The following is a 19750-nucleotide window of genomic DNA, read 5'->3' as shown; positions in this document are numbered from 1 at the left end:
TGAAGTCCATGGCACCACTTGCTTGACCTTTGAGAATTAGCTGGAGCAGGTTATGTACTTCTTGATCCTTATTCCCTGAGTTCTGTTGGAGGCTTTTGCTGTTGGGGAGGGACAAAACCTTGTTGTTGAGTGTTTTGAGGATAGAAGTTCTTGTTTGGAGAATTCTTGTAGTATGTAAAGCCCTTTTGGTAACCTCGTTGGCCACCTACAAAGTTCACCTCAACTGTGATGTCTTCCCTTTGAAATTTGTCTTGAAACACATGATTCACATCTCTAACAAAGTTGGCTGACTGATGAGAAGCTAAGAGAAGTGTGTCTCGCTTCTCATTGAGAGACTTGATGTCTTTCCTTGTCCTTTCCTCTTCAGCACTCACACCTCCTCTTGAATTCCTTTCAAAGTCCGATCCATAAAGCTCATCACTCTGAGCTACATTCTCCACTAGGGTCATGGCATCATTGACTTCCTTGGTCATGAAATTACCATTTGAAGCTGTGTCCAAGAGGAGTCTGACCTTTGGTAAAGCACCTCTGTAGAAGGTACTTAGCAGCTGAGCATCTGAGAATCCATGGTGAGGGCATTGCATGGTATACCCTCTAAATATTTCCCAAGCCTCACAAAATGATTCATGGTTCTTCTGAATGAAACTTGAGATTTCATTTCTTAACCTTGCTGTTCTTGATGAAGAGAAGAACTTGGTTATAAATGCTTGATATGTTCATAATTTGCATCATTTAGGTTGTATATTTCATTTCAAATCATATCTTATTTCATGCATTTTAGGTCTTTAGGGTTTGTTTTAGGACTTAGGAGTTGCATTAGGTCCCAATGAGTCTTTGCATGTTTGGAGTGTTTATCAGGTGTATTTGGAGCTATTTGGAGTTGAAAAGGTGGATCCAGGAAGAGGAATGGTGATCAGGGCTTGAAAGGTGGTGAAAATGGGTTTTTGGAGGATCTCGGCGATTCTCACGTACCGCAGGCAACTTTTATAGGCGATTTTCATGTCCAACGAGTGAGCCCCTCGGCCAAAACGCGTACCGCTGCTAATAATTCTCAGCCAAAATTTCTGGGTAAAGACACATCTCAGAAATCACGTTATCCGAAAGTCTTGCCGGTCGATTCAGTTGTCGGGTGCTTCATCAAAGTTGGAGAGGATTGGATCATGGTTCCAGAACAGGAAGAATGCGAAGGACGATGCACTTCCAGACCGATTCAGTCTACAGAGCCTTCATCAAGATCCGATACATTTGAGTCCTCTTTCCAGAACGTTTGAGATCATTCAATTCGGAGCTATGAGCAAGAAGATAACATTTCTGGAATGGATGCATGTCTAGAAGCCTCTTTCTGACTATGTCAATGCACTGCGAAGATGAGCTCTCTAGGGGACCTTCCACTTCCCAAACGCCAAAGATTCCTTCACCAAAGTTGAAGGTGTCTGAGTTTTCTGTCCACTGAAGTTAGAATCGCACCATTTAGACCAGTATCTTGGGAGTTACTTTCCCACAAATGTGAAGTGGTCCAAGGAGACCTGAAGCCTGCGAGATGGTCTTGCGACTTGGTTAACTCGCAATGCCTCGAGATTAATGCCTGGGGGTTGAGCTGCGTGTTGAGATATGCGAGTAAGGTGTCACTGGGTAAGGTCTTAGGTTCCCGATCAAGAAAAATACTATGTCCACAACCGTGCGACTTGAGCATGCGAGTTGGCAAAGCTTGGAACTGAACCGCATGAAGACTCGCAATTTACACCGACTTAAGCATGCGACTTGGGAGTGATGGAGACCATCCTGCACACACCTATGAAGGCTCCTGCTACATGGTCGTGCGAGTCAAGGAGCAAAGAGAACTAAGCCGCATGAAGGTTCGCAAATCACACCGAGAGAGTAATGCGGCTGAGCTTACATGGGTTCTATCTCGTTCAAGCTTCTTTCTTTGGCTGTGCGAGTTAGGAATGCGACTTGGGACTAAAAGAAGACCAATTCGCACACATATTCTCCCCAGATTTCGTCTTGGTCATGCGAGTTGAAGAGGAAGAAGAATGAACCGCATGAAGACTCGCAAAACACACCTAGATGGGCATGCGGCTGAGACTAAGGGACTTAAGGCTCACAAGACTACTTCTTTGGCTGTGCGACTTGGGCATGCGACTTGGGAGGCTCTTGACCAACTCGCACACTCGTCATTTTATCCACCAAAGTCGGGTCAGGACTCGGTTTGTTACGGGCTGACCCGGTCCGTTTTAGAGACCTATATATGGTTTTTAGGGTTTTATCCCAAAGACTTAAGCTTTATTCCACAATCTCTTTGCCTCTTTTGTGTAAGAAAACTCCTTTTGAAGAGAAATATCTGATTTTGGGCGTTTTAATCAAGAGAGTTTGAGAGATCTTGTGTTTAAAAGCTGTCTTCTTCTTAATCTATCATCTCGACCTTCATTTACACACTTCTAATCATGATTAACAACACATCTTGCAAAGGATCTAGTGTATTGATCATTATTAGTGAGTAACCCCCATATTAAGGTCTTAGATATGTAGATTAGGGTGCTTAGGTGGTAGATTAGTGAGCTTAGGGGTTATATCATTCATATTCGATTCTCTACAACCTGTTCTTAATGCTAGATCCATACACATCATATGTGGTCTAGATTCTGGGCATTTCATGCACCAAAAGTGTTTGATGAAATGCTTGAACCAAGGTTGTTAGAGGTTTAAGTGTTATTCATCATGGGAATGATTGTCTATATGCTTAATGACAGATTAAACTGGTTCTCAATGCTTGTTGATTCATATTTCACTAATGATGATTAGGTTAGAAACTGTTTTAGCATAGAAGTTGATACCTTCATGAGAGGATTAACTAAATTAATGATGTTTAAGTTGAATGGTTTGCTTGATCACATCATTCATTAGCTCACTAGTTTAACACTAAAGGCACCCTAATCCACTATCATGTCTAAGACCTTTCTCATCATCATACATACATTCTCATCTCATTTAGCTTACTTGTTTGCTTGTTTAAGTTGATCATTAGCTTTAATTATTGTTTTGAGTTCTTAGTTGTCATTAATCGTCAAAACTTCACTCATTTGGCTTAAATTAAGAACTGATACTGCATCTTAGTGTCTACACATGATGGATTGATACCCTTTGTACTGCAAAGTGACAAAAGGGATTGATAACCCCTCATTTAGAGCCTTGAAAACTCTAAGTTCTCAATTGGCGCTGTTGCCGGGGATCGAACCCGGGTAACCCGCGTGACAGGCGGGAATACTTACCACTATACTACAAAGTGTGATAGCATTCAGATTGTGTCATTTCTTGCGATCAAGCATTTTCTTTTGTGTTTACTAATTTCTTTAAAGTTATGGTTGTGAGTTTCAGGTGCATGAACACCAGGTCCAGATCAAGAAGCTGTGGTCCACCTTTCCCCTTAAACGACAACATTACTCTTTTGGTACCAAGGAGGAGAAGGGACAGGCGTAGAAGACAGATTGATCAGGCTGATATGGAAGATCAAAGAGAGCATGTGGTTGACATGGAGAAACCGGCTCAGGAGCAACAGGCTCAGGGTAATGGAGCTGGTCAAGGGTTACATCAGGATAATGTTCATCAGGAACAGGTGCATCACCAGCAAGCTTATGTCCACCAGGGACAAGCTCCAGCTCATCAGCAGAGGCATCAGGCCAATGCACAACAAAGACAACATGTGCACCAACATCAGCCCTTCCAACACCAGCAAAGGAGATATGAGCAGCCACAGGTCTATGTTGGAGAAAATGACAGGGCCAATGCTCATCAGTATGGAGCTGGAATTCAAGCACCACCTGTGCAAAAAACCAACTTTGAAGTGAAGGCATCCTTGTTTAATATGGTCCAGAACTCAAAGTTCCATGGATTGGCAATGGAAGATCCCTTGGAACACTTGGATCAATTTGATAATTGAGGACAGTTTTAAGCTCAGATTATTCCCCTTCAGTCTTGGTGACAAAGCTCACCAATGGGAGAAGAACCTCCCAAGAGGCTCCATTCAAACATAGGAGCAATGCAAGCAGGCATTTCTATCTAAATTCTTCTCCACCTCCAGAACTTCTAAACTGAGAAAACAAATCTCTAGCTTCACTCAGCACAGCAATGAGAGTTTTGGTGAAGCATATGAGAGATTCAGGAGCTACACCAACCAATGCCCACACCATGGGTTTAATGAGGCTTCACTTCTCAGCACACTTTATAGAGGAGCTCTTCCCAAGATTAGAAACCAGCTGGATACTGCCTCCAATGGAAACTTTCTTGGAAAGGAGACTCATGCTGCTTTAGAGCTGGTTGAGAACTTAGCAATGAGCAATTGTACATATGGAGAAGACTTTGATAGAGCCAATAGGAGTGAGAGTTCAAGCAGGGATCACAGGTATGAGAAGGACTTTAAAACACTTGAAAGCAAGCTGGACAAGGTGTTATTGGCCACTCAAAAACCAATGCACTTTGTAGGAGAGTATGAGGAACCTTCTCAAATCTTTGAGAACATCAGTGAAGAGGGTCTCACTCAGGAAGAGCTTAACTACATTGGGAATCAGAGGTTCCAAAGGTATCAGTATGGCAATGCCAATCAGAACCTCTCTTACAGGAATCCCAATGTAGCAAACCCACAAGACCAAGTCTATCCCACTGCTCAAGCTCCACAGAACTTTGTTCCCAAGAACAACTTTCAAGGGTCTTTCCAACCCAAGAATCAGTTTGTTCAGAATCAGGGTTTTAGTCAGCAACAACAACCATTTCAGGGTTCTGGTTTCAGTTCCCAGCAGCAGCAAAAGGCACAACTAGGGTTTGGTCCTCCACAATTCCAACAGCAAGCGCCGGTTCAACACCAGTTTCAGCCAACACCGGTTCAGCAGCAGCCACAGATGGGGTCAGATATGGTTGGGATTCTGCATCAACTGCTTCAGGGTCAACAGGTACTTGCAAGCCAGTATGCATCCATGCAGAAGGACATCAAGGAATTGAAGCAAAAACAGGCCTCTAGCTCAAGGAACCAAGGCCAACTACCTGGAAAGCCTGAACCGACCCCAAGGAATATGCTAAAGCCATTACACTGAGGAGTTGAAAGGAGTTACCTGGTATTGAGCACAACAATGTGATCATTGAGGACAATGATCAAACTGAGGGGGAGGCAGCCTTAAAAGATGATCAAGTTGCTGAAGGGCCAAGGAAAGAAAAAGGTAAAGAGGCAGAAAAGGAACCTGAACCAGAAAAGATATATGTCCCACCACCTCCATACCAACCCAAGCTCCCATTTCCAGGGAGATTTAAGAAGAAGCTTGTATACAAGGCAAGAGCTGTATTTCAGAAGGCACTCAATGAGACACCACTCACAATGCCTCTCATTGATACATTTCTAATGATGCCAAAGATGGGTAAGTTTTTGAAAGATGCCATTCTGAACAAGACTAAAGAGTTTCAAGGCATGGTGGTACTAAGTCATGAATGCAGTGCCATCATTCAAAGAAAGTCCATTCCAAAAAAGCTGACTGACTCAGGGAGTTTCACACTCCCTTGTGCCATTGGGCCTCTACTATTCTCTAGATGCCTCTGTGATCTGGGAGCATCTGTCAGTTTGATGCCATTCTCCATAGCAAAGAAGCTTGGCTTTAGAGTGTTCAAACCTGCAAGGATCTCTCTTGTCCTTGCAGATAGATCAGTTAGGTTACCTGTTGGGATGTTGGAAGATCTGCCTGTCAAGATAGGTGGTTTTGAGGTTCCAACTGATTTTGTTGTGCTAGAGATGGATCAGGAACCAGTTGATCCTCTTATCTTGGGAAGGCCATTCTTGGCCACAGCAGGAGCTATTATTGATGTGAGAGGTGGCATCATATAGCTTCAACTTGGGTCTGAGAAGCTTAAGTTTGATGTGAATGAGATGATGAAGAATCCCACCACAGAAGTTCAATGCTTTTATGTGGAGACAATGGATCAGTTGGTTGATGAGTTGCTTGAGGAACTGAATACTGATGACCCTCTTCAAGCTGCTTTAACTCAAGAACAAGGAGACCATGGGTTCTCAGCAGAAGAAAGTGAAGGGTACAAGCTGTATTTGGACAATGCTTGAGAACTTGGTCCTGAGACGAGGTTTCTGGAGCTCAGGAAGAGTGGCCTCGACATTTTAGACAGCGAGGAGTTCAAGGAAGTTGAGGAGACACCTCGCGGTATCATGGCCGCAACAGCTTGTGCCGAGGTCGATGGTAACCCGCGCGAGAAAAAAAAATGCCGAGGAAGCTGTTCCGAGCCAATGCAGCTTCGACGCCGATTGGAATGAGGCTGATGTACCCCTTGTTGAGCTCAAGCCTCTACCAACAGGGCTCAGGTACGCTTTCTTGGGCTTAAACTCCACATATCCCATGATCTTCAATGATAGCTTATTAGAGCATGAAGAGAGTGCATTGCTTAGTGAGATAAGAAAGTTCAGGAGAGCCATAGGATACTCTTTGGTTGATATTAGAGGGATCTCTCCTGACATATGCACCCACAGGATATACCTAGAGGACCAAGCTATGTCCTCTATTGAGCATCAACGACGTCTTAACCCGAACCTCAAGGAGGTGTTTAAGAAGGAGATACTCAAGCTCCTTGAGGCAGGGATAATTTACCCAATCTCTGACTCAAGGTGGGTATCTCCTGTTCACGTTGTGCCCAAGAAAGGTGGGATAAGCTGATAGCTACTAGGACTATAACTGGACACAGAATGTGTATCGACTATAGAAAGCTCAATGCAGCCTCTAGGAAGGATCATTTTCCTTTGCCTTTTATTGATCAGATGCTAGAGAGGCTTGCAAACCATCCCTTCTTTTGTTTTCTAGATGGGTACTCTGGATTCTTTCAAATCCCCATAGATCTAAGAGACCAAGAGAAAACAACATTTACTTGCCCTTATAGCACATTTGCATACAGACGCATGCCTTTTGTTCTTTGTAACGCCCCTGCCACATTCCAGCGTTGCATGATGCATATATTCTCTGACATCGTTGAAGAGAAGGTGGAGGTGTTCATGGAGGATTTTTTTGTCTATGGCTCCACCTTCTCCGATTGTCTCTCTAATTTGTCACAGGTCTTGGAGAGATGTGAGCAGCGTAACCTGGTGTTAAACTGGGAGAAATGCCACTTCATGGTGCAGGAAGGGATTGTACTTGGGTAACACTCCACACCTTGTACATATGCATGTAGATTTTCTTTTCCTCTTTGCATTTAACTTGTTTGTTTTGCTTTTACTCCTTTCTCATGCTTTTATAACACAAGGGACTGTGTTATTTAAGTGTTGGGGAGGAGAGTTTCATTTTTCACTAATCATGTTTTCTCTGTTCTTATTTTATACTTTGAGTCTTGAGTCACATTCTTGCATGCATTCATGTAGTTTCATCTAAGTGCAAAAAAAAAAAAAACCAAAAAAATCGAAAATAAAAAATTTTTCACAAAAAGATGTTCATGTAGTTGTATTCTCATTTTTAGGATTGAGTCTAGTTGCATATTCATGTAGGCTGCATCAATGCAAGGGAGTGATGATAGGTTTTCCCTTGAGAGAATATCACTTTAAGAATTCGGTTCACTACCCTAGTTTGTAGTTCTTTGCTGCATGTAAACAAGAAAGAAATCAAGACTGATCCATGCTTTGAACTTGTTGAGTGAATCAAGCTTTGATTAGTCCAGCCTTATCTAAGCGAGAACCATAATTTGACAATCTAATTATCATTGCTTGTGCATGTCATTGTGAACTCATGGGTACCCTTAAAATATTTGAGCTCTCTTATCCCTTTTACCACTCTTTGCTAGCTCAAATAGCTGTTCTCTCACCTTGAAACAGTTCCCTGCCTTTAACCAAACCTTCATTGAAGCCTGAAACACTATAGTGAGAGATGTGAGGCCTTTTTCTGAATAAACTTGACAGAAAGTGTTGGGTTTAGGGCAACAAGAGTAGGGTCTCATGTAGATCTAGCTCAGCATCATGAGTCTAGAGTAGGCTAGGAAGAGTTCTTGAGAAACACTGAGTGGTAAAGAGAAAGTTTGAGATGAGAACCAGGGGGATGGAAAAGAAAAGAAAGCGGTTTGGGGTCTGCTGTGTAAAGAAAGAAAAGCTCTTGTGTTTTGAAAAGAAAAGTCTAGCCTCTAAGTAAAAAGAAAAGAAAAGAAGCCAAAAGGGCTCAAGTGTTTGAAAAGAAAAGAAAAGACGCTTGAAAGTGTTATATGAGAAGAGCTAAGTGGAAGATTCAGACACCAAAGCCTGAGTTTAAAGTTGAAAAGATGAACCCCCTGGTGAGAAAAAGAATGGAAGTGACGTGAGGAGAGGGTTGATAAGGCAATGAATGTCTTGAGAAAGGAGTAGCTAGGATGTAATCTTCATGGGAGTAGAGTTAAGGTAAAAGACCAATTTGGGGCATTGGGTAGATGGGATTCTGCTCTTGTATGCACCAGTTGCCTTTTACCCTTAGCATTCTGTTAAAGTTTATTCCTTCTTGAGTGATCCATTGAGCTGCATGGAAACCATAAACATTAAATGAGATCATCTTTGTCTCATGACCCTGTCCCAAGATAAGTGAGTTCACATGATTTGCATAAGCATGATTCACATGAGCTTTAATGAATGTCAAAAGGTTGGAACTATGGCTGTTTGTGGAAACTTAAGCTTGAGCTTGATTCATTTATTGATAAGTATGGCTAAAGTTTTGTGAGTAATCTTGTTTGCAATGCATCTTAGAATTAGCAACTAGGACAGTGAGCCTTGAATTCTTTTAGTGATACACTCTCTCTTTAAGGAATATGAACTCCCAATGCATCCAACTTCTTTCTCTCATTTGCTCTTTTTGCTTGAGGACAAGCAAAGGACAAGTGTGGGGGAGTTGATATGTTCATAATTTGCATTATTTAGGTTGTATATTTCATTTCAAATCATATCTTATTTCATGCATTTTAGGTCTTTAGGGTTTGTTTTAGGACTTAGGAGTTGCATTAGGTCCCAATGAGTCTTTACGTGTTTGGAGTGTTTATCAGGTGTATTTGGGGCTATTTGGAGTTGAAAAGGTGGATCCAGGAAGAGGAATGGCGATCAGGACTTGAAAGGTGGTGAAAATGGGTTTTTGGAGCTTCTCGATGATTCTCACGTACCGCAGGAAAATTTTATCGGCGATTTTCATGCACCGCGAGTGAGCCCCTCGGCCAAAACGCGTACCTCTGCTAAGATTTCTCGGCCAAAATTTTCGGGTAAAGACACATCTCAGAAATCACGTTATCCGAAGGTCTTGCCGGTCGATTCAGTTGTCCGGTGCTTCATCAAAGTTGGAGAGGATTGGATCATGGTTCCAGAGCAGGTCGAATCATATGATTTGGAGCCGTGCGCAGAGAGTTAAGCTCGTCGGAAGGCACGCCTGTCTCGATGCCGTTTTGGACTGACCCGATGAGCTACGAAGAATGCGAAGGACGATGCACTTCCAGACCGATTCAGTCTACAGAGACTTCATCAAGATCCGATACATTTGAGTCCTCTTTCCAGAACGTTTGAGATCATTCAATTCGGAGCTATGAGCAACAAGATAACGTTTCTATCATCTCGACCTTCATTTACACACTTCTAATCATGATTAACAACACATCTTGCAAAGGATCTAGTGTGTTGATCATGATTAGTGAGTAACCCCCATATTAATGTCTTAGATATGTAGATTAGGGTGCTTAGGTGGTAGATTAGTGAGCTTAGGGGTTAGATCATTCATATTCCATTCTCTACAATTTGTTCTTAATGCTAGATCCATACACATCATATGTGGTCTAGATTCTGGGCATTTCATGCACCAAAAGTGTTTGATGAAATGCCTGAACCAAGGTTGTTAGAGGTTTAAGTGTTATTCATCATGGGAATGATTGTCTATATGCTTGAATGACAGATTAAACTGGTTCTCAATGTTTGTTGATTCATGTTTCAGTAATGATGATTAGGTTAGAAACTGTGTTAGCATAGAAATTGATACCTTCATGAGAGAATTAACTAAATTAATGATGTTTAAGTTGAATGGTTTGCTTGATCACATCATTCATTAGCTCACTAGTTTAACACTAAAGGCACCCTAATCCACTATCATGTGTAAGACCTTTCTCATCATCATACATACATTCTCATCTCATTTAGCTTACTTGTTTGCTTGTTTAAGTTGATCATTAGTTTTAATTCTTGTTTTGAGTTCTTAGTTGTCATTAATCATCAAAACTTCACTCATTTGGCTTGAATTAAGAACTGATACAGCATCTTAGTGTCTACACATGATGGATTGATACCCTTTGTACTGCCAAGTGACAAAAGGGATTGATAACCCCTCATTTAGAGCCTTGAAAACTCTAAGTTATCAATGCTCTTTTGCATTGCTCCCATGTTGTGACTGATCCTTGAGGTAGAGACTTTTCCCACTGATGAGCTTTGTCTCCTAGAGAAAAAGGGAATAGCATCAGCTTGAAACTGTCCTCAGTAACTCCATGCATCTTAGTTAGATCACAAACTCTATCAAAGTTGTCAATGTGATCTAGTGGGTGTTCTACTCCCAAGCCATGGAACCTGTTTGATTGGACCATGTTGATCAAGCTAGACTTGATCTCAAAATCGTTATCAGGTGTAAAAGCTTGAATCCCATGTCTCTGACCCTGAGAATTGGCCTCATCACCAGCTCCCACAACTGTTATTGGACGTGGAGGTGGAGGCTCTTGCTGATTCTGGTAGTTTCCATTACCACCCTGAGCCTGTTGCCCTTGATCCATACCCAACCTCTCAATGTGCTCAGCTCTTTCTCTTTGTCTTATTGCTTGACTTCTGGTGTTCATACATCTGAAAACAAAGACAGCACTTGAAAGGTAATCAGTAAAACAAAATAAAATGACTTGATCTCAAGAAGATCCAAAGTCATAATGCTAGAATGAATCTCCAATTGGCAACGGCGCCAAATTTATAATAGCTTTTTAGCCCACTAAGGTCAATTAACCTCTTGTGTTGTAGCACTTGAGGGTCAATCCAAATGGAGATATTCTAGACACCAAGACTATGAGGATCATTTCTTAATCCAATTCTAATAAGCAGATGAGTTGGTAACCAAGATTATCTAAAAGCATATAATAAAACAAGCAAGAACAAACAAGCAGTAATTAAGAATTAAACAAGCAAGACAAACAAGCAAAGACTCAAATTCAAATAAAGATAAAGTTAAACCTCTAGATGTGATCATTGATCAGAGTGCTTCAAATGTTAATTTATGATGCTAAGCAAAAAACGCAACACTTGCAAATCTTTAGTCTAGACTTCCAATTCAGATTAATTCATTCTCATGACAGAAATCCCTTTGCAAATTACTTAATCAAGACTAATTCCCATTAGTGAATAAGCAATCAACAAGCATAAGGTTCCAAGTCTAATATAACCAAATAGCCTCTTTGTGCATCAAAATAAGAGCTTAGAAAGACTGAATTTTATACAGAAAGATAAAGCAAGCATCACATGATCTCAAATTCCAATCAACTTAGAACTCAAAGCAAGACCATTTCTTTCCCAAGACAATGATCACTATATCAATCAGCATTCAAACCTAACTCTCATTAGTGGTAATGATGATCAATATGCATTAATAAACAGTTCTAATATGTCATTTATGCTTCAAACAAACATTCCCATGGCATTCAAAACATAAACCCTTAAGTTAGCTCATTCAGGCATTTCATCAAACACTTTTGGTGCATGAAATGCCTATGAACCCAGATTTCACTTTCTGCAGGAAATCTGGCATTAAGAGCAGCTAACTAAAGAAAGGAAATGAGAATCTAGAACCTAAACATCACAAATCAAACATCTAAGCACCATAATCTACACACCAAGAAGCTTAAAAGAAGACGACTCACTAATCATGCTTAACAAACCTAATCTTTTGCAAGAGGTGATGATAAACATGATTAGAAGCAAAGATAAGAAGAGAATATGATAAGAAACAACTTTAGATTGATTAATTCCTTGAGATATCTCTTAACAAAATCTGGGTTTTCACAAAAGAGGCTAAGAGAAATGAGAATAAAAGCTTAGTCTGCTGGAAAATGCCTAAAACATATATATAGGTAGGATTTCTTGCTGGGCCAACCTAGGACAAACTAGGTTTTGGCCCCAAAAAGGCCCACAAAAACGTCATGAAGCGAGAATGTATCAAGGTGATTTTGGCTGGTGCAGGACGTCGATATTTCTTCGGCAATCTGAGAGTGGTTACACCGAGGCGCTACACTGGCTGAACTCACCTTGGTGTGGCGTTAAGGATAGCTTCAGGGGATTAATACCGAGCAGTATTCAGTCGGTGCAGGACGTCGATATTTCTTCGGCATTTTGGCTTCCAAAAGCCAGCCAAAATCGTCAAGGTTCCGAGGTAATACCGACCTGATTTTGGTAGGTACTCCTTCTCGATATGAATGTAGACCGCTTGCACCACATCCTTCATAACTCCTTGCTCACTGGTACAAACCTTGATCGGTAAACTCCATGAGCCAGATGGCTCTTTCAGTTCCAACTTTGATGAATGGTTCGGGTACAGATGATGTCGGCAAGTGCTCCGTTCCACTGGTTCTTTGATGCGTGCTGCTTTGGTCCTTTATCCGCTCCGAGACATGTACTGCTTCTTATCGCCGTAACTTTCCGCTCACAACTGCAAATAGGACGATCTCAAGTGTTATGGAAACAAGACTCGACCCTCTTGTTTCGGTATGCAGACTACAGAGGCTGAATCCTGGTGCAAGTCCTCCTTCTCAGGTGATAAAGTTGAGGGATTGTCGGCTCCATTACACTTGTCCGAGTCTGATGCACATAAGGTGATGGTCTCTCCATGGCTTTTGTCCCAATTGCTCCCAATTAGCCCCAAATGACCTGTAAACACTCCAAAAGTGCAAAACTCTCTAAGACCTAATGCAATTCCTAACTAAAGACAAAAGCAAAGACAAATATATGTAAAACTACCTAAATGTATGCATGAGACTGAATATTTTGACAAAAATACAATCCTAAACATGACAAAATATGAGTATATCAGCTGCTGGAACTATGGTGGACCAAACCCTGGTGGTGCCTTTGGCTGCTGCTGTGAACTAAAACCAGAACTCTGAAGTGGTTGCTGATGCTGACTGTAACCCTGATTCTGAGCAAACTGATTCTTTGGTTGAAAAGACCCTTGAAAGTTGTTATTGGGAACAAAATTCTGTGGAGCTTGAGAGGTAGGGTAAACTTGGTCTTGTGGGTTTGCTACATTGGGATTTCTATAAGAGAGGTTCTGATTTGCATGGGCATACTGATACCTTTGGAACCTTTGATCCCAATATAGTTTAGCTCTTCCTGAGTAAGACCCTCTTCACTGATGTTCTCAAAGCATTGAGAAGGTTCCTCATACTCTCCTACAAAGTGCATTGGCTTTTGAGTGGCCAATAACACCTTGTTCAGCTTGCCTTCAAGTGTTTTAAAGTCCTTCTCATACCTTTGGTCTCTGCTTGAACTCTCACTCCTATTGGCTCTATCAAAGTCTTCTCCATATGTATCATTGCTCATTGCTAAGTTCTCAACCAGCTCTAAAGCAGCATGAATCTTCTTCCCCAGAAAGTTTCCATTGGATGCAGTATCCAGTTGGTTCCTAATCTTGGGAAGAGCCCCTCTATAAAGTGTTCTGAGAAAAGAAGCCTCACTAAACCCATGGTGTGGGCATTGGTTAGTGTAACTCCTGAACCTCTCCCATGCTTCACCAAAACTCTCATTGCTATGTTGAGTGAAGCTGGAGATTTGGTTTCTTAGCTTTGCTGTTCTGGAGGTTGAGAAGAACTTAGACAGAAATGCCTGCTTGCATTGCTCCCAGGTCTGAATGGAGCCTCTTGGGAAATTCTTCTCCCATTGATGAGCTTTGTCACCAAGACTGAAGGGGAATAATCTGAGCTTGAAACTGTCCTCAGATACTCCATTTATCTTTGTCAAGTCACAAACCTTATCAAATTGATCCAAGTGTTCCAAGGGATCTTCCATTGCCAATCCATGGAACTTGGAGTTTTGGACCATATTCAGTAAGGATGCCTTTACTTCAAAATTGTTGTTTTGCACATGTGGTGCTTGAATTGCTTCTCCATACTGATGAGCATTGGCCCTTTCATTCTCTCATACATAGACCTGTGGATGCTCATATCTCCTTGGTTGGTTTTGGAAGGGCTGTTGGTGGTGCACCTGTTGTCTTTGCTGTACATTGGCCTGATGCCTTTGCTGATGAGCTGGAGCTTGTCCCTGGTGGACATAAGCTTGCTGTTGATTCTCCTGTTCCCGCTGAACATTACCCTGATGGAACCCATGACCAGCTCCATTACCAGCTCCATTACCAGCTCCATTACCAGCTTCATTTCCAGCTGCATTACCAGCTCCATTACCCTGCTGCACCTAAGCCGGTTGCTCCTCTTGAGCCTGCGGCTCAATGTCAACTACATGCTGTCTCTGATCTTCCATATCAGCCTGATCAGTCTGTTTTCCACGCCTATCCCTTCTCCTTCTTGGAACCAATAGATTAATGTTGTCGTTTAAGGGGAAAGGTAGACCACAGCTTCTTGATCTGGACCTAGTGTTCATGCACCTGAAACTCACAACCAGAACTTGAAAGAAATTAGAAAACACAAAAGAAAATGCTTGATCTCAAGAAATGACACAATCTTAATGCTATCACACTTTGGCAACGGCGCCAATTGATAACTAAAGGTTTTTAAGCTCTAAGCAGGGATTATCAATCCCTTAGCTGTTGCAGCATAAAGGGTTTATCAATCCAATGTGTGGTAGACACTAGAATATAAGACAGTATCTTAATTCAAGCAAATGGTGAAGATTGTTTGTGACTAATACCTAAAACAAGATTGAAACTAAAACAAAGATTAATGATCAAATAAACAAGCAAGCAATGACAACTAAACAAGATGAGATGATTTGAAATGATGGGAGCATGAGATTCTAGACATGATAGTTGGCTAGGGTGCTTTGATGCTAAATCAGGAATGCTAATGACAATGATGAGACATGATTCAAGTGATTTAGAACTCTAATCTAGATTAATCCTCTCATGAAGGCATTAACCTCTACACTAATCCATTTTCAAACCAAATCATCATTTTTGAAATATGAATCAATGAGCATTAAGAAACAGTTCTAAAAGATCATTCAAGCAAATAAAAAAACATCATCATGCAGCAAATGCTTAAACCTCTAATACAGCTCTTTCAGGAATTTCATCAAACACTTGTGGTGCATGAAATTCCCAGAATATAGATCACAAGTGATGTGCAAGGATCTAGCCAAGAGAACAGCTGTTTAGACAAATGAATCAATGAATCTAGCTCTAAGCAATCCTAATCTAAAACCTTAGCACCCTAACCTACACATCTAGAACCTCATTAAGCTAAACTACTCACTAATCATACTAATATCTCTTAAACCTTTGCAAGTTGAGAAGATTGGCATGATTAATGATGAGAAATGGAGATGGAGAAGATGGATGATGATGGGTTTGCAGCTTTAAACATATAAATCTCTCAATCTCTCTGATTAAAACTCACAAAGGGGTGGAAGATGAAGGTGGAGATGACAGAAAATGGTGGATTTCAGCTTTAAACCCTAATTACTCTCTTGATTCAACCCAGAAAATTAAGATCTCTCTTACAAAGTTTAGGTTTTTCACAAAAGAGGTAAAGAAAACAAAGAGAATAAAGCTTAGTCTGCTGGATAATGCCTAAAACATATATATATAGGTAGGGTTTCTTGCTGGGCCAACCTAGGACAAACTAGGTTTTGGCCCCAAAAAGGCCCACAAAAACGTCATGAAGCAAGAATGTATCGAAGTGATTTTGGCCGGTGCAGGACGTTGATATTTCTTCGGCGATTTGAGACTGGTTACACCGAGACACTACACCGGTTGAACTCACCTCGGTGCGGCGTCAAGGATAACTTCAGGGGATCAATACCGAGCAGAATTCAGTCGGTGCAGCATCTCGATAATTCTTCGGTGCTTTGGCTTCCAAAAGCCGGCCAAAAACGTCAAGGTTCCAAGGTAATACCGACCAGATTTTGGTCGGTACTCCTTCTCGATATGAACGTAGACCTCTTGCACCAAATCCTTCATAACTCCTTGCTCACTGGTCCGAACTTCGATCTTCCAACTCCACGAACCAGATGACGTCTTTAGCTCCAAGTTTGGTGAAGGGCTCAACCCCGTATGACATTGGCAAATCCCCCATCTCGTCGGTTCTTTGAGGCGCATCACGTAAGACTTGACCGGGGCGCGAGACATGTGTTCCTTCCGATGGCGATATCTCCCAGTTCACGGCTCCAAATCGTCTGCGTCTAAGTGTTCCGGAAACTAGACTCATTCCTCTTGATTCGTGATGAAGACACCGGAGGTTGAATCGCAATCAAAGTCCTTCGTCCCACGCGATCAAAGTGAAGGTCTCGTCTGCACCAAACTATCTGTCCGAGTTGATGTACATAGGCGAGGGTTCCTCTATGATCCCAGCTCCAAGTTTCTCCCAAAAGTCTCCAAATGACCTGAGAATACTCCAAAAATGCAGGACACTCTAGGACCTAATGCAAATCTTAAACAAAGCTAGAACCAAAGACAAACTCTAAGAAAACTAGCTAAATGTATGCATGAGACTCAATATTTGGACAAAAAATGCATTCCTAAACATGAAAAAATACGAGTATATCACTTAGCGAATCAGAGAATCACGGTGAGTCCCTTTGTGTGTTCTTTAGTGAAATTCTCCCTGTAGTCCATAGAGTTTTGGTGCAGGTTTAAGGGTTGCATGTAGGCTTAACCCGAGAGATTAAGGACGTGGTTTAGTGCGGTGAGAACCTTCGGATACAGCTGTAGGGTGTGCATCCGTTGGTGCGTCGGGATGGTGATGCTGGCAAGCAGTTGCGGATAACGGTGAGCCGGAGGTGTGTAACAGTAGACAAGGAGTCAAGCAAAAGACGGTGCAGTCCGTTGAGCCAGAGAAAGGAGTAAGTCCCAAACGGCAGAAGCAATACCTGGCACGTGACCGGTGAGCTTAGAGTAAGACCGGAGGATGGGCAAGTAGGCAAGAGACGGTGAATCTGTTGAGCCAATAAAAGTATAAGTCCCGAAAGGCAGAAGCAACACCTGGTAGGTAACCGGTGAGCTTAGAGTAAGTCTGGGTAGGGCAAATGGGAGCAAGAAACGATTGTGAACCGATGAGCTCAGAGAAAAGTCACGAATGGCAGAAGCAACACCCGGTAGGTAACCGGTGAGCTTAGGGTAAGTGCAAGTAAGGCAAATGGGAGCAAGAAGTGGTTGTGAACCGATGAGCTCAGAGGAAAGTCACAGAAGGGCAGGGTACGGGAGAGGCCCGTGAGTTTTGTGTGGAAAACGGGGGAGTCCCGTAAGTGTTTGTGTGTTGCATGTAGGTTGCATGTAGAGTTAAGGCCAGAGTGAATTCAGGGTGGAATTCCTCGGTCTAGACACAGCCTCATAGTTATACTCGGATGGAACAGAGGGTCGCGCCCTTTGTCGAGTGCTGCACGACAGTATGGCCCGACTGGTCGGGGGACCATGGTTATAGTCGCAACATGAGCCAGCTCTGTGATCCTGTGTGGTGATCAGAGTATGGGGGTGATATGTCTATATTTTACATCATTTAGAGTGCATTTTAGAGTCCTCATTATGTGTTTTCCCCATGTAAATTGAGTCTTTAGGCATGAAAATAGGATTTAGGGCTTGCATTAGGTCCCAAAGAGTTCTGCATGTTTTGAAGTCTTTATCAGGTGCTTGGGGAGTCATTTGGAGCCTAAGAAGAGGAGCAGAGAAGAAGACGGTGAAGAAAAGGGTCAAAAATGGTGAAAACCGCTTGGAGGAATTTCTCGGCCAAATCGCTTACCGGACGGCAAGAAACCTCGGCCAAAATCCTTACCGATCGTTCAACCTCGACCAAAAAGCTTACCGATCGCTCAGCACCGACCAAAGTCCGTACCGATCGACCAAAGTCAGCCTGGGTCGAAGATCAGGTGTAAATACCGCGGGTTGAGTTTTTGGCCGAGGCGAAGGAATTTTTACGACCAAAAAGCTTACCGCGGTACACAGCCCTCGGCCATTTTCCTTACCGCGGGAAGCTTTTCTCGACCAAAATTTGTCCTTGTCCGTGCGTTTCAAAGATCAGCAATCCGGGGAACCATCCGGTCCGAACCAGTTGGCGGGGTCTTCAGCAAAGTTGGAGATAATCAAACAAAGATCCCAGAACAGTTGGAATCATCCAATTCGGACCAGTGGGGAGAAAGATACAGCTTCCGGAAGATGCACCAACATTACGCGCATCCGAGAACCGAACGGTGGAGTACAAAGATCACGGCGGACAGAACCTTTCCGGACCGAACCAGCTTGCCCGGTCTTCATCAAAGTTTGAGAGCTTTGAAAGACCTTTTCAGAACGGTTGGGATCGCTAAATTCGGACGAGTGGTTTGAAAGATAAAGTCTCCGGAGTTCACACCGGTCCAAACAGCTTATTTCCCGGTGATTCCAATGCGGTTCAAAGATATGAAATCCAGGAAGCCTTCCACTTCCCAAGCTCCGACGGTTTCTTCACCAAAGTTCGAGTTTATTGAGTCACCTTGACTATGAAACTGGTCTCAGAGCATTCGGAGTCGTGGGTCGAAAGTTACTGCCGCCGGAAGGCGACATGGTCGATACGGGCCCAAATATGTTGCGATACGCGCTAAGTGTTTCTTCAGGGCTCGGCATCATTACCTCGACATCAGCCAAGTCAAGGCTCATATTTTGGAAGTATCCTGAGCTAGGCCTCGTATAGATACCTCGGCACGTTGGGATCAAGGCATGCACACGTAAGAAAGGAGCTGGAAACGACTAAGTGTTGAACATGCACCTCGGTGTAGCGACCTCGGCGTGCATGCCGGACCCAATTCTCCCGAACCCCTCGACGTCCAAGCGCCTCGGCATTTTATCCCGAGGTCCATTGTCACAAGCCCAGAATCAAGAACAAAGCTGCTCAAAAGCACACACGTGAAGATGGATCAAAGACTAGGGTTCATGCATGTTCTTGCCGTGTTCTTCACGAGATCTTCATTTGGATCTGGACTCACGTGCGCTCCTCGACATGAAGACCTCGGCTTCACTCTCCGACACACCGTGGCACTCACCCATCAGCCCAAGAACGCGGTTCAGTACCCGGTTTGTTCCAGGCTGACCCGCGACACTTTACCTTTGCTATATATACATTTTGAGACTAAAAACCTAATCATCTTATCTCTTATCTGTTTTTAGCTTCAAGAACTTGCCTCTTTGGTGAAACTGGATGATTCTAATCCGATATCTCGCTTTTGCATGAGAAATCTTGTTCTTTCTTTATTTCTTTGATCATCTAACATTAAACTCCTCATCATGACCAGCTACACGTCTTGCAAAGGACTTAGTGAGCTCGTTATGATTAGTGAGTAGTCGTTTAAGCGGCTTTAGACGAGTAGATTAGGGTGCTTTCAAGGTAGATTAGTGGGTTTAGGTGTCTAGTCTTGCATGTTTCATTCTTTAACCGACGAGATCTCTAGGCTGGATCCAAGCACATCACTTGAGGTTCAGATCTGAGACATATCTCGCATCAAAAGTGTTCGTAGAAATGTCTGAACCACTCGGTTATGGGTTTAAGAGTCTTTCATCACGAGAGTGATAGTTCGTTC

General features: G+C 42.6%; 3 non-coding genes across 3 annotated transcripts; 2 read left to right on the top strand and 1 right to left on the bottom strand.

Moving 5' to 3' along the window:
* Window positions 1-561: 561 nt before the first annotated feature.
* On the top strand, window positions 562-668 carry LOC112084770. Its single transcript, XR_002898431.1, has one exon. It is a non-coding gene; the product is annotated as a small nucleolar RNA R71 (small nucleolar RNA).
* Window positions 669-4085: 3417 nt separating this feature from the next.
* Window positions 4086-4192, bottom strand: LOC112085016. The gene has a single exon (XR_002898659.1). It is a non-coding gene; the product is annotated as a small nucleolar RNA R71 (small nucleolar RNA).
* Window positions 4193-13715: 9523 nt separating this feature from the next.
* On the top strand, window positions 13716-13822 carry LOC112084888. Its single transcript, XR_002898544.1, has one exon. It is a non-coding gene; the product is annotated as a small nucleolar RNA R71 (small nucleolar RNA).
* The last annotated feature ends 5928 nt before the right edge of the window (window positions 13823-19750 follow it).

This window comes from Eutrema salsugineum, unplaced genomic scaffold (genome assembly GCF_000478725.1).
Source record: "Eutrema salsugineum unplaced genomic scaffold, Eutsalg1_0 scaffold_4, whole genome shotgun sequence".
In the NCBI taxonomy this organism is placed as follows: domain Eukaryota; kingdom Viridiplantae; phylum Streptophyta; class Magnoliopsida; order Brassicales; family Brassicaceae; genus Eutrema; species Eutrema salsugineum.
Note: the sequence above shows the minus strand (reverse complement) of the source record. Positions and strands in the feature narration are given on the sequence as shown.